The following is a 14239-nucleotide window of genomic DNA, read 5'->3' as shown; positions in this document are numbered from 1 at the left end:
AATTTCATGACTTTTTATTGTACAATCGTAATTGAATTGAATACCAATATATCATCAATATCAAAAATCAACCTCGTCGTTTACCTTTTTTACGATTAATCTTTCAGTCTATTAAAATTTAAGTTTTAATTGAGCTCCTTTAACATTCAAATTTTTTGTATTTATAACAATTGATTACAACTTCCATAAGCCATTAGGTGTATTCGTAGTAAAACTCTACTACTCGTAGTAAAACTCAAGTAAAACACAAGTAAAGTACAAACTGAGAGTGTAATACAAATAAAGTGCCAAATTACCCTCTTTACACTGATTTTCATGGAAGAAGTTTGTGTAGTGGCTGATGAGAACACCAGTGTCGCGCAAATATACAACACAAAAATTTAAATTCAAATCAAAACAGCTGAATTACACATCACACAAATTTTACTTAAAATAAAATGTACGAGTACAGTCTGTGTAGCAGTTTTAAATTTCGAAAGGAATGTTATGTTACGTTCTCTCAGATGCTCTCATTTACTCGAAAATTTGCTGGTGAAACGCACTTGTGTATACCATTTGATCAAAAAAGAACGAAAAGTTTAAAAAAAAACGCAAAATTTTAATTTTTAATCATTTTCTTTATTATCGCCTTCAAAGTACTCTCCTCCTGCGGCAATACATGCATGCCAACGCTTGATCCAATTTTCCATAAAAGTTTTATAGGCCGCCGAAGGTATGGCCTTTAGTTCACGCAGCGAATTCTCTTTTATGGCCTCTATGGTCTCAAAACGCGCTCCTCGCAATGGCAATTTGAGTCGGGGGAAGAGGAAAAAGTCACACGGGGCCATATCTGGAGAGTACGGTGCTTGATGCTTGGTTGATAATATTGGTGTAGTTTTTGGCCAAAAACTGCGACACAACCAACGCTGTGTGAGCCGGTGCGTTATCGTGGTATAAATTCCATGAGTTCCATCTTCCATGAATCTGGCCTCTTTTTGCGAATGGCCTCACGCAAACGATGCATAACGGGAAAATAATACTCCTTATTGACCATTTGACCATCCGGAAGGAATTCATAGTCCACCACACCACGAATATCGAAGAAAACAGTCAGCATAACCTTGATTTTGGACCGACTTTGGCGTTCTCTTTTCGGTTTCGACTCACCTTCAAAGCACCATTCGGTTGATTGTTGTTTGGTGGGCATGTCAAATTCATAGACCCATGTCTCATCACCAGTTATGATGCTTTCAATGAATGTGGGGTCACTATCTGCGTTTCTGCGTTGGAAATCATTTCTTTGGCCACATCATAACGACGCTTTTTTTGAATGAAATTCAGCTAAAAATCGCCACACGATAATTTTTCAACTTGTCTGTTGAGACGCCAAACAAAAACTAATCATACGATATACGTTAAACTTTGACAGAATGTGTATAATAACATAGTGTTGCAAGCGTGAAAATAAAAAAAATTTACCGATTGGATAAGCGCGGGAATTCAAAAAAAGAACGAATAAGTTCTTTTTTGATCACAAGGTACACAGTGTTACTTAAAGTTACTACGAGTAGCTTGTGGAACAAACCTATTATTTATTAGTTTGTTTTAATTTAAAAGTGCTGTAAATGATTCTGAGAAATCAGAAAAAAGTAACAAAAACTTTGAAATGTAACCTGATTTGTCAGGTTTAAAGTTATAAGTCGGCACTTGTAGGTCCATAATTATGTATGGACTTATATAACTTATAAATACTTTGACAGATCACTAACGATGAGTATTTTCAATAAATACATCCTTCAATAAATTATATAAATTATATGTTGAAATAAATAAAATTATAGCGAAATATTTTTCAAAAACTCTGTATCTATTATAAATAGTATCTGTTAGATGATAGTGAATAAAAAACACTATTAGTAATCTTACTTCTGTTTGAGATTATATTGTGTTAAGATTTCTTAATGTTTATTGAACTTTATTGATCTTAAAATTTCTCGCTTTTAATTCTTTCAGATATGTAACTAGTACTGAAAACAGAGATGTTTCACATAACAATTTTAATTGGTAAATCTGTAGTAATTTTTTCAATCGAGATGGTCTTTTAATGCACTTTTAATTAATTTTATTTTCACTCGAGAATAATTTATAACACTCTAGTTATTTTGCCAGAATAGCAACAGAAATTAGAAATTAACAGCTATTTTATATGATTTAACAGATAAAGTGTGATTTAATTCGATATATGCATTTGCGATATTCCAGGTATTTACTACTAACAGTACTAACAAATTTTTAAATTACTCTAAAAGTATACGATTGGACAACAAAATTTGACAGACTGTGAGTAAATCTAGATTTACCAATCGAAAAGCCAATAGCAGAATATGTTATTATCACGGTTGCCACTTATGGTACTTTAGTACCAAAATTGGTATTTTTTTTTCCGTTTGGTACTCTGGTACTCATGTTCAAAAAATGGTACATTTTCGGCGACCCAACTTTATTGTGGATATTGTATTGTTTTATACTTTTTGTACATTTTATATAAATTGTATTTTCTAATAAAAAGACAATAGAAAAATTTTGGACCTTTTTTTACAGAAATGGTACCTTTTTAAACCAATTTTGGTACAGAAAAAAATTTTCAAGTGGCAACCGTGGTTATTATTTAATATATTCTGTACTATAAATTAGTTTTAGTTTTGGCGTTTTTCTATTGGTCACTACATTAAGAACAAATGGATGATATGTTCAATACTTCATCTATTAGCTTTCCCATATTTACCAAACGGTTTTGGTTTGTGTACTAAATTTGTGAAAATTCAGATTATTTTCTAAAACCGACGCTAGAGTACTTTACAATCACTTTCAAACTTCTGCAAATACCAACAGTTTAAAAGACTGTAAATATAAAACTGGAAAACTTGTGTTTCAAGCTATTATTAAATATTAATTATTAATTGTTTAAAAAAATGTCTAGATAATTTGCATAGAGGTTAGTAAAAATAAGTAATAAATACGGCATACGTATCCATACCTTTGATATTAATTAAATCGAGTATGTTTATACTGATGTTCTATATGTACATAAACTTTTTCTCAGATTTATTCAATGTTTATAGCATAGCTACCGAGCACATTTGCTAGCTTATACGTAATGTTTGGGTGACCGAAGTGAAAGGGTTTAATTTATATTTGATGGGAAATCACCTCATAAATAACATGAGATTTTCTATGATGACTTTCTTTAATAAATTAAGTTGGGGATTGTTTGTATCAAACTTATTAATTTTTTTTTTATTTTTTTACATCTATTTCCACTATGGATGCTAAATTGATCTTCAGGTTGGTTTTTATAACTACATTTTGTGTTAGACAAGAGTAAAACTTTTCTGATAAAAAAGTAAAAAACTATTTTTTTTTTGCTTTAAGGTAATGGTAATCATGTTAATTTATTAAATCTTTTTTTTTTGCTTTGTACACCACAAATTAATTATAAGGCTTATAATTATAATTAAATTGTTATTATTTTATATCCGTAAAAATCGAAAACTGATGAGAGTTTTAGTGTGAAATTAAGAATTAATTATTTATTTGACTATATATGATTGATGACAACAAATTTTAGTAGCTAATTTGAAAAATGGCTTACTTTTTCCAGTATGCTATATAATGTAGTTTAATTTTCAAGCCATATGTTTAATTTTAAAGCTAATAAAAGGTAGATGCCCCAGAAGCTCAGCATTTGTGTAATCAATGTAAATTTACCAAATTATGTTGAACAACCTTAAACATCCTTTTGAAATTCTTGCACAATAAACGTTCATTACCCACAATTAGCAAACGTGGCGTCTTATGTGTACCTAATACAGGTCCCGAACGAGTTATAGTATAAAATAATTTTTTTTAACTCATAATATTATTGAGAATAGTTATTTTAACATGGACAAACATAATATAAATATTAACAAATAGTTAGAGACGGAAAATAACACCATGTGAGTTCTGATCGCATCACTATGAACCCATTTTCTATTTTGTAACCGAATTCGATTGTTTTCTTTATGTTCTTATTGCTCGCTAGAGTGAATAATTTGTAAAAGCTGTCACAGTTACAGGTAGTAAATGTGATTAAAGACTTTCTAATCAATACATTTTTTGTATGCAAATGTAGTTAACTCCTTAGAGCTGGTTTTTGGTATTTGCTTATTTCATCCAACAATATTTTAAAATTTTGAAACACTTTATCTTAAAAATGAATTAGAAAACAATGAAGTTTTTAATGTAATTGAGGAAAGGCACGCTTATTAAACATAACAAATTAAACAAAGTACATAAAATTTGTTTTTGTTTCGCTTACCGCGTAATCGAATCACAGAATGGTTACAGGCTCCTCGGGGAGGTATGCAGATCTGAGGTCAAATATTTCTTAGTCTGATGAAGTGATAAACAATAATCCAGTCAATGCGTAAAGAGGGATTTTGAAGAAAAACTCGAGTTGATAAAGAGTAAAAGTGCTCAAATGCACTGGCTCAAATAACTTCAACATAAACATCAAAGGTGAAAACAGAATTATAATTCACAGTTTATTTATCCAAATTATTATTTGCACTTAGGCGCCAATATGTCGAGCTGTACAACGGGATTTTTTTTTCGAAATATTTTTAGACTTTTTCCAACCAAATGTAATAAATTTCTTGTGTGATTTTGGATAATTAATAATAAATAAGTAATTTTTCAAAAAATGAAATAGTGCTAACACATTTTAGAGACGGTCAACCTCAGCGGAAAATTCGTTAATTTGAGTCCCTCCACTGTGTAGAGCATCATTAATCGCTTTGTTCGTGAGAATAGCACTCAAAATATAGGCAGAAGTGCACCAAATATAATTTTTAACTCAGCTGACGAGTAATATCATTGAGTCAAAATATTTTTACTCAATGGTAATATATTGTTAGCAAAATCAAGAGGAATCTGAAATTAAATGCTCTTGATATAGTCAGGAATGTACGGATAGAACTAGACTTTGACACTCCCACTTTAATGGTTTAGTAGCTAAAAAACCCTTCATAAGCAAAAATCAAAGTAGTCGGGTTGCTTACTATCCTAAGGGGCATGCCCACAAAAAATTAAACTTCTGGAACAACGTCATATTCTCAAACGAGTCTAAATTCAATATTTCTAGCTCAGATGGCATGACTTACGTGTGGCGGAAACCTAACATTGAGCTCAAAAAAGAACATTTAGAAGCTATAGTAAAAACTGAGCGTAGTAGTGTTATGATTTGGGCTTGTATGTTAGTTGCCGGTATTGAGAATCGGAAGTTTATTGATGGTAACATGAACAAAACAATGTACCTCAACGTTTTGAAAAAAAAAACGTACTTCAAAGTGCCACATAACTTAGAACTCCTGAAACATTTGCTTCTACCAACACAATGACCCAAAACATAATGTCGGCATCGTACAATCTTGGTTGACTTGAAACTACCCACATCTGATGACACCGCCGGCACAGAGCCCAGATATGAATGTCATTGAAAATTTATGGTCAATATTGGAACAAGACATTCGGTAATATACTATTTCAAAAAAAGATTTAAAGAAGGCTATTTTACAAGACTCATCCACTCTTGCTCCAGAAACAACCCAAAAACTTGTAGGTTCAATGGCGAAGAGATTTGACAAAGCGATAACAGCGAAAGGATATTATACCAAGTATTGATTTTGGCATCAAATTAAATTTTTTTTGTGGATGAAATAAGCTGAGGCATTAGAATAGGAGTAATTTATTGTTTATGTTCATTATTTATTAAAACAATGTTTTCGGTATTTTTGAAATTTCTAAATGAAATAATAAATATTTTTCCTTTAAAATGGCATTTAAATACTTTCAATCGATGACATAGTTTTTCAGTAATAGCGTAAAGAATTTTAAAATTGCTGTTGGATGAAATAAGCTGACAGCCACTGTATATCATGTAGAATTTTCCACAGATACTGTTATAAAACGATTCAAAAAATCTTAGTTTGTACTAAAATATATATGTTATATATATATGGTTATTTAAAAACATAATTTCTTAAGAAAACATCAGTAGGTCAATGGTATTAAAAATGTAAATTGGTTTTCTCAGGGAGAATAGGGACATTATGAATGTCTATCTCCTCTCCTTTGAATATCTATAAGATGTCTATATCGGTTTAAAATAATTAATAGACAATAAATTTTTACTGGAAAGCTAAACTTTTTGTATACTTTGTCAGGATAACAACATCATATCATTGCGAAGAGATCATTTATAGTAGTACCTACATAAAATATTTTGTTGACTATTTAACTAAGGAAATGTAATAACATTTTAAACTTTATTTTTTGTTAAAATATTTAAAAAATTTGTTTTGATTAATGTTACAAGCAATTTAGGTATATTACAAAAGTGAATGACAAAGAAAAGGAAAATATTAAAAAATATAGCATTTTTATCTAATACAAAGTCGAGTCATTCACTCATTAGCATTTTTATAAGCAATCCATTTTAAGGATGTTCCATGCATAATTCGTTTTTATTTACTTCCTATGATCTACGCAACCCTTTCTTTCAAAATATGAATGTATAACCCGATAAGCCCTTACTCTTGCCGCAAAATATCGCGTAAAATTATGTGAATGAAGTGTATAAAATTTGTTTTGCTTTTTTTTCACCTAAAAGGACATTTATTTATCCTTTCCTACTTAAAACATAAAAGTATCTACATAAAAACCGGAAAAATGATTAAAAAAAGATATTTTGTGCCGCGTAAATGAAGTAAATTTGATAATAAAAACAAGAAAAAGTCCTCTTCACGACCCTGAAACATAATCCCCTAAAACTGTTATTATTGTTGTTGATATCCTTCCAAAATATAGGAAAATTGTTAACTTTTTGTTATAATTAAACGTTCGGTGGAATCTGAATCTGTCTTCATGTGGCGCACCTTAGAAATATTTAATTTATTTAGTCGGAGGAAAAATTAAAATTTTCAATTAAAAGCAAGCTAAGCAGAGGAAAAAAATCATATAATTTTTGCCTTTTCTTGTTTCAATTTTTAATTAAGGAGCGTAGCAAATGCAGGTGGCAGCAGCTGCCGGATCCGTGGCAACTTCAATTAATATTTTTATTTTCAGCAGTGTAAATGTCTTGATTTCATTCTTCTTCCTCTTGTTGTTTTTTTTTTTTTGAATTTTAGTTTGAGGAATAAGTTCTTCACTTTTCTTGACCAGGTCTTCACTGGGTATGTGTGCAGTTTCTCCATTCATTTTTCGTTTCATTTTAACTTTGAAGCGGAGAAAATTGTTTCAAAAAGTTCGCATGAAATCACTTATCGCCATTGCCGCGTGCTCCTGACACTTGACGTAGTTGCACGTTGTCGCGTTTCACTTCAGAAAAAAATTATTAAAAAATATTCGCGATTTTCTATTTGATTTATGATTGAAAATAAAAATGGTTTCATTTTTATGAAAATATATTTCACTACTATTAACTTACAGGTGACGCAGAATGAGCTTCTCTTTATTAATTAAATTTTGCTGAAGACTGAATATGTTGATTGTCTCAAAAATCAATTAAACAGCGTTAATGAGTTTTTCTCAAGAACTCTATACACCATATATGTTGTGGGACGTTGGGGCAGCGCACCGTCCAACAAGTGGCCCCACTGAAGTGAAGGATTAACCGAAGTAGACCACGAAATGACTTAGGTTCTTTTTTGTCCATCGATTCTTGGATGTCGTTATTAAGTTAAAGCTGGAGTGGCTAAACAAGGAATATGACTATTGAGTACGATTTCTTTTACTTTTACGATTTTATAATCGGTTATCTGCATGCTACTATCACGCCTTGAAAAAGATTTTTTGGCTTTTACTGAGAAAACTAATTTACTATAAGCTTTTTACAATATATTTGCCGCTATGCGTCTGCCCAGTCGTGGCAAAACGTAGGTTTAACTATCTAAGCAGTGGAGTTTGGAGCCCTGACACCTAGCTAAAATACGGAAGTTCTGTGTTTCCGACATAACTTCCTCCTTGGTAAGAAGCGAGGCCTAGCAATACCTCTGCTGATCTTTGGATCTCAGCATCCGGTGGTGAATATAATTCTCACTTAAGTTTGGGTATTAACCACAGCCACAACGAATCTGTCAACTATCACTTGGCCAGAATAGCCGAAGCTACGGGCACCTTACCCCCGTAATACCAGATTTACACTTTCGGTCGGGTGTCGCAAGTGCCATGTCACTTACTACCATGCGCACTCCAAAACAGTGTAGGCATAGCGCAGAGGTTTTAGTTGCCTCTTACTCCTTACTCCGCAGGGGGAAGGAGTGAAGGACAGCAGAAAGTAAGTAAATTAGTAAATATATCAGAATTGTTTATTTTTTATTATTTTTGGATTATACTGCCAAAGCAAGGATATACGCCTGTGATCCGCACTAAATACTTTGTATCGATACTAAGCTTTTACTCGTAATGTATTTTAATTAACAGTAATGTTTAGTTTGAATCATGATTTCTATAATTTGTCGCAAGGACATAAAAGTTGCACTACTTGTATATATTTAAAACATCACTTTCTGTCAGCTGTAAGTGTCATATCATATTCTCTACTGCAATATTCACAATTTTTATGTCAAAATCATCCAAATAATATTTATTCGCACTGATAACAGCGAAACAAGAGTTTACACATTTCAATAATAAAAAGAAAAATAACAAAAATGAAAGTCAAAAACTTTAACAGGAAAATAAAATGATTCAATTTCCGTGTTACACGAGAATAATGCCATCACCAACAACAACAGCAATATCAACAACAATAACAAGGACAACAAAACAACGAAGTTAACAGGCACTTGTTTCAAATTATTGTTTACAGGAAACCTCGGAAGATGGGAAGATGACAAGCAACCTTCGCGCGTGGAGCAGTCACCCTCGTCTTTTCAGATCACTTGAAGGCAATTGTGTGTAACTCCTTGTTTGATTGCATGGAAATAGGAAAATGCTTTACTTCTATGACAAAGTACTTAACTTAAAAACCGTATGGATATGATTTGGTAGAATGTGTTGTGAAATAATCTTAGAGGGTGAAGTACAACGCCAAGGAGTGGGTGGTCTAAACGGTTGTACGTACGAGTATATTTGCCCTTCGAAAAGGGGGCGATAAGATGTCTGTACGCCCTGCGTTCATACTTTTTACGCACAATAAAGCGAACAAAACGTTGTTTGCCATTTCCGTTTGGTGTTTCTGAGTTTTTTGTTGTGTAAACAGGAAGGATATCCTTTTTTGAAACAAAACCAAAATGAATTAAAGGATAACGAAATGCGACGTTGTTTAATCGCGTAAATTACTTTTGTTACGGTCTTTAGTTTTCGTTGTTTTTGTGGCAAATACAAAATACAAAATAAAATTGAATAGGTTACGGTTTGCTAGAAAGGACACGCTACTAAGTGCTATTATATTTAATAAACTCCTTTTGCAAAGTAATTTGTTACTTATCATAGACATTATATTTCCTAACCTGTATTGTTTAAGTATAGTGATCATTATATATGTAATTTATCGGCAGTTTTGAATTATGATACATATAGTATATATAATACTCATATATATATGAGACTATATTTTGACTTTTTAAATTAGGCCTTTTAATAATGCCATTATCATTAATTTATTGAAACTTGCAATCAGAAAACTATAGTGATTAGATATGTAATTTATCAGCAGTTTTGAATTATGATACATATATATGTTAAATAATACTCATATATATCTGAGACTATATTTTGACTTTTTAAATTAGGCCTTTTAATAATGCAAGTTATATATTAGTTGAAAGTTGATTGGTTATTTCATTAATTAATTGAAACTTGCAATCAGAAAACTTCGATGTTAGTATTTTTATATTATATATAAAACAACTGTTGTACATATAAAGCTATAGTATATAGTATATATTGGTTATATTGAGTTCTCTCAATATAACCAATAATTTTAACTTAATGGTAAGCTGTAATATTCTCTATATATATGGTTTCATGTATTAAGATATTGAACTGAAAAGAACTTTATCTAAAAACTTAATCTAAACCCTTGTCTAATACTTTATTCGATAAATAATTACTTTTCATTACTTTGTCAATTAACAATGTATACCTCGTTGTTTTTAACCCTTTAATATAAATTTAGTGCGATTTTCAGTATTATCAGTACTAGTACTATTAGTAATATCACTGTGTTTCAGTTACAGTTTTTAGTGAAAATATAATTGCTCCTAAATATGGATAATTACTTTGCTGCATGTGTTCAACACTTTTACAATAATTCCGGATTTAAGCACATAACTCGAATGATGTTTGGGCTATTAAACCCAAAATGGTTACGGAATTTCGTAGTGTTCGTATACATAAGCACCAGAGATGCTGAACAACTCAGTACATTATGTATAAAATTCATAATAAAAGATCACCAAAACACGTACCTAAATTGCAGTGAAAATCTGAAGTAAAAACATTTAAAACATTTTAAAAAATTAGGTACTGCATTTATCTATCTAAACGGACTTGTATAATCAATTCCAAGCACTACTTGTAAATTATTCACCGTATACCGAATAAGTTTCTGTGTCGATTTATAACTCTTGATGACACAAAGAGAACACAATCTTTCAGAAACAAAAGAGCAGTAGATGAACCAGCTCCAATAAAGCCAAAGACAGTTCTATAAGCAGAAAATATTTTGAGAATCAGTGAAAAAATGCTTTTAGAGAAAACACGAAATCGGAAAAAGCAACTGTGTCATCTCATGCATCAAGATGAAAAGGTACTTGCAAGTATCACATTGGAAATACAACTCTCGCAAATAATACATATCAGACACTGTGTCTAAGCGAAAGCAGCTTGTGATAAGTTTGAACAAATACATCAACCAAGTAAGTCGGGAAGTAAAGATAAATATAGTATTATGATCATCTCGATAAGGGTGAATGTGCATGACCACATTTTCCTTTATGTTCAACGCGATCACAATACGATTGATCTGAAATTTTTTTCACGTAACAGATCATCAACCTAGGAACATTTTAAGCACCAACGTATGGTTAACTAGTTAGTGGTGATGGACGGAGGAACAAGTCCTCCTCAATTAGCTCAAAAAACCGTTTTGAATCCACCAATCCTCGTAATAGTGAGTAGTAAAGAGAACGACAAACTAGAACCAGCCAGAGGCAAAAAGGCAAGAATCTGTCCGATACTTATGCTAGAGATATCGCTGAGTGTGTTGAAGAAGGGGTACCCAGAAATTTAAGTCTAATTCTGGGCAAACCTGGAAATAGACATAAGTATCACATGTTTTGGTGCACTTTCTTGAGCGCTGGTAGACACGTAGCACCAACATATGAAAATAAAAAATAAAGTTTTCCAATAGTACTAATGGTGAATCTTATATGCATATATAATAAATTAGTGTAGTGGTGATCACAAAATTATGTATCTTTTACTTTTAATTGCAAATAAGAAGTTCTTCAAAATGTTCATAATTATTCTTCAGACATGTCAATTCAAGTATGAATAAATACTTGGGTTCAGTTAAGAGTAGAATACAATACTGTAAAGTTAACAGAATATTCCTTCATATCAGCCAAGTAACCGTTGTAAATCTCTATCCAATGAAAATTTATATGGTACATAAAACTCGAACATTAACTATAAATTTATTTGGCAGCTATAATAATTTCACTAAATGCACTAATTCGCTAATGGCAAATAAATAATATCGAAATGGCACAATGGGAAAGAGTTGTGCCACTTAAAGCTAACAGGACACGGACCAAAAAAAATAAATGATGAACAAAATAATGCAACAATTGTGCTTCCCCTGCGGAACGGAAATGGCAAAATAATACGCAATACCACTTAAGGACGCAGCTATGCGTATCGAACAAATAGAAAAAAATAAATAAAAGTACCAACGACCGGGAGTGTGGACGAAGGATGAAATTAATAATAGCAACAAGGACATTTGAAATAACAACATTGTCATATAATTAAATCACAAGGATAACGCATTTACGCTTGTAACACCCAAGCAAATAGCATATAAAATGTTGCGGGGAAGCACCAATAAGATAAATGGAAGTGAATTAAGTAATGTATGGTATGAAGAAGTGTTGTGGGTGAGGTAGGGAAGATAAATATTGTAGCAGAAAAGTTAACAAGTAACTAAGTCAACCTTGGTAATGCAAATAAAAATAAACTCAATTACAGCAAATAAATGAGTTTAGATGGTTCAGTTTACGCTAACTCAATGGAGCAAATCTTATTTCTGTGTTTCATTGAGGAAATAATTAAATCCGGAATGTTGATTAAAGTGAAATATAATTTTAAATAACAAAGTAACAATTTTGAATTAATATTTAATGATTTTCTAAAAATGATGAAATGCTTATTACTCTGAAATATAATTAATTGAGATGAATGTTCTACAGAATTGCTTTCTTCTGTATAAAACATTTTCAAGAATTTCAATATTATTTTTTTCCTTGATTTATGTTTGTCTACATATAAACATAAAAATTTTAATATTTTATAAATTAATTAACGCCAAAACATAAATTAAGACGACACGTGAAATTGCGTGTTTCCAGGACGAATGTGAATTCGTTCCGCGCTCCGCTCTTAGCCACATTAACGCTTTCAATAAAATTAAATTCGCATCGCATAAAGCGGAAAAGTGGCAATTAAAATGTTATTTGCACTTATTGCCGACATTCGAGGCAGTGAGGGGGATGGAATCTCACATGATTTCCACAGGGGCAAAGTCTCAGCTGTGCTATGTGACTGTGATTATGGCTCAGGTAATAAACACGCTTAAGATGAAAGCTGAAGGAATAAACTTTGCCGCTATAAGGAGAGGCTTCTCTGCATTGGTGGAAGATTTCAATTAAATGTTTTGCATATGCGAACATATTTTCGCGGTAAAATAAATATAACATTAAGCCCATTTCCCCCAAAAGCTGGCATTGAACATAACTAATATATCATATTAAGCAAATTTAATTTCTAAATATGTTTTCTGTGACAATTGCTTGCTTAAATCAAGAAATGTACGAAGTCATATTATTTTAAATTTGAAATTCAAGATATGAGAATATGAATGTGGATCATATCAGGAATTTTGTATGAAAATTAAATAAAAGTGATACCATGTGATTTTTTTAATAAAATAACTGTTTATATTTTAATTAAATATTTATTATTATTCTTATTTTATTTTTATTAATCGTCATAGATTTGTTGCGAGAGAATATTAATTTTAACAAACAGAATAGTATTGAAATTTAATAAACAAAAATAATAAAAATATAATTAAATAATTCAATTATTCTATAGCTGGTTTATGATTTCGTTCTAATATAAACACAGTAAGTGAATTTGTTAATAAAACTCCAGAAAAAAATGCGTACATAAAAGTCAAGTATGGCTTTGTGTCGGTTGGTCAAGGAGTGCTGACTCTGAGCTTCAACTTTGCCAGGGCACGAATTCGATTCCTAGTCCTTGCAGTCTTAAGAAATGATTTACGAATAATTAAATACTAGAATTATTTTCAAGACCACTGATGATAGGTATTCGGCAATACTCGAAACAGCTGTATGGTTTGCAAGAAATTCAATTAATTAAAATAATATAAAATGAATTTTTGTTGTTGCAATTTAGTACTGTTCGAAATCTCTCTATAAATAATTTAATTTGTTATATATATGTACCAATTTAACCATTAACTCAAAAAAAAATTTTTGCTGCGAATTATGCATCGAAATTTTGGTTTTTCTAATTTGGATTTATCATTAAATTTTACTCATTTACCAATGGCAATCAAAAAATGCATTGTTTGGTGTTATTTATGAACTAGTTAGATTATTTATGAAATCTTATCGGATCTTATCCTATCTTTAGTGTGTCTTATTTAATTTTGGGATACAGAGAAAAGTCGCAATTTTCATTTCTGGAGAATAGGGAGGTTACGGCAGAGCCCTATGACGTTCATACTTTTTTTTCAAATTCTTTATTAATTACACTTGTATTAACAAGGAGGTTTTCATAACTCATATAATATTCCATTAGTTTACTTAACCTCCCTTGATTTGATGCCCAATTTGTTTTTCTACCAAAATGGGTGCAAAAATTATGGTGTTTCAAAATTAATTTTATTTGAACAAGTTGCCTTAAA

Source organism: Teleopsis dalmanni, chromosome 1 (assembly GCF_002237135.1).
Source record: "Teleopsis dalmanni isolate 2A chromosome 1, ASM223713v2, whole genome shotgun sequence".
NCBI lineage: Eukaryota > Metazoa > Arthropoda > Insecta > Diptera > Diopsidae > Teleopsis > Teleopsis dalmanni.
This window is presented reverse-complemented; position numbering follows the sequence as displayed.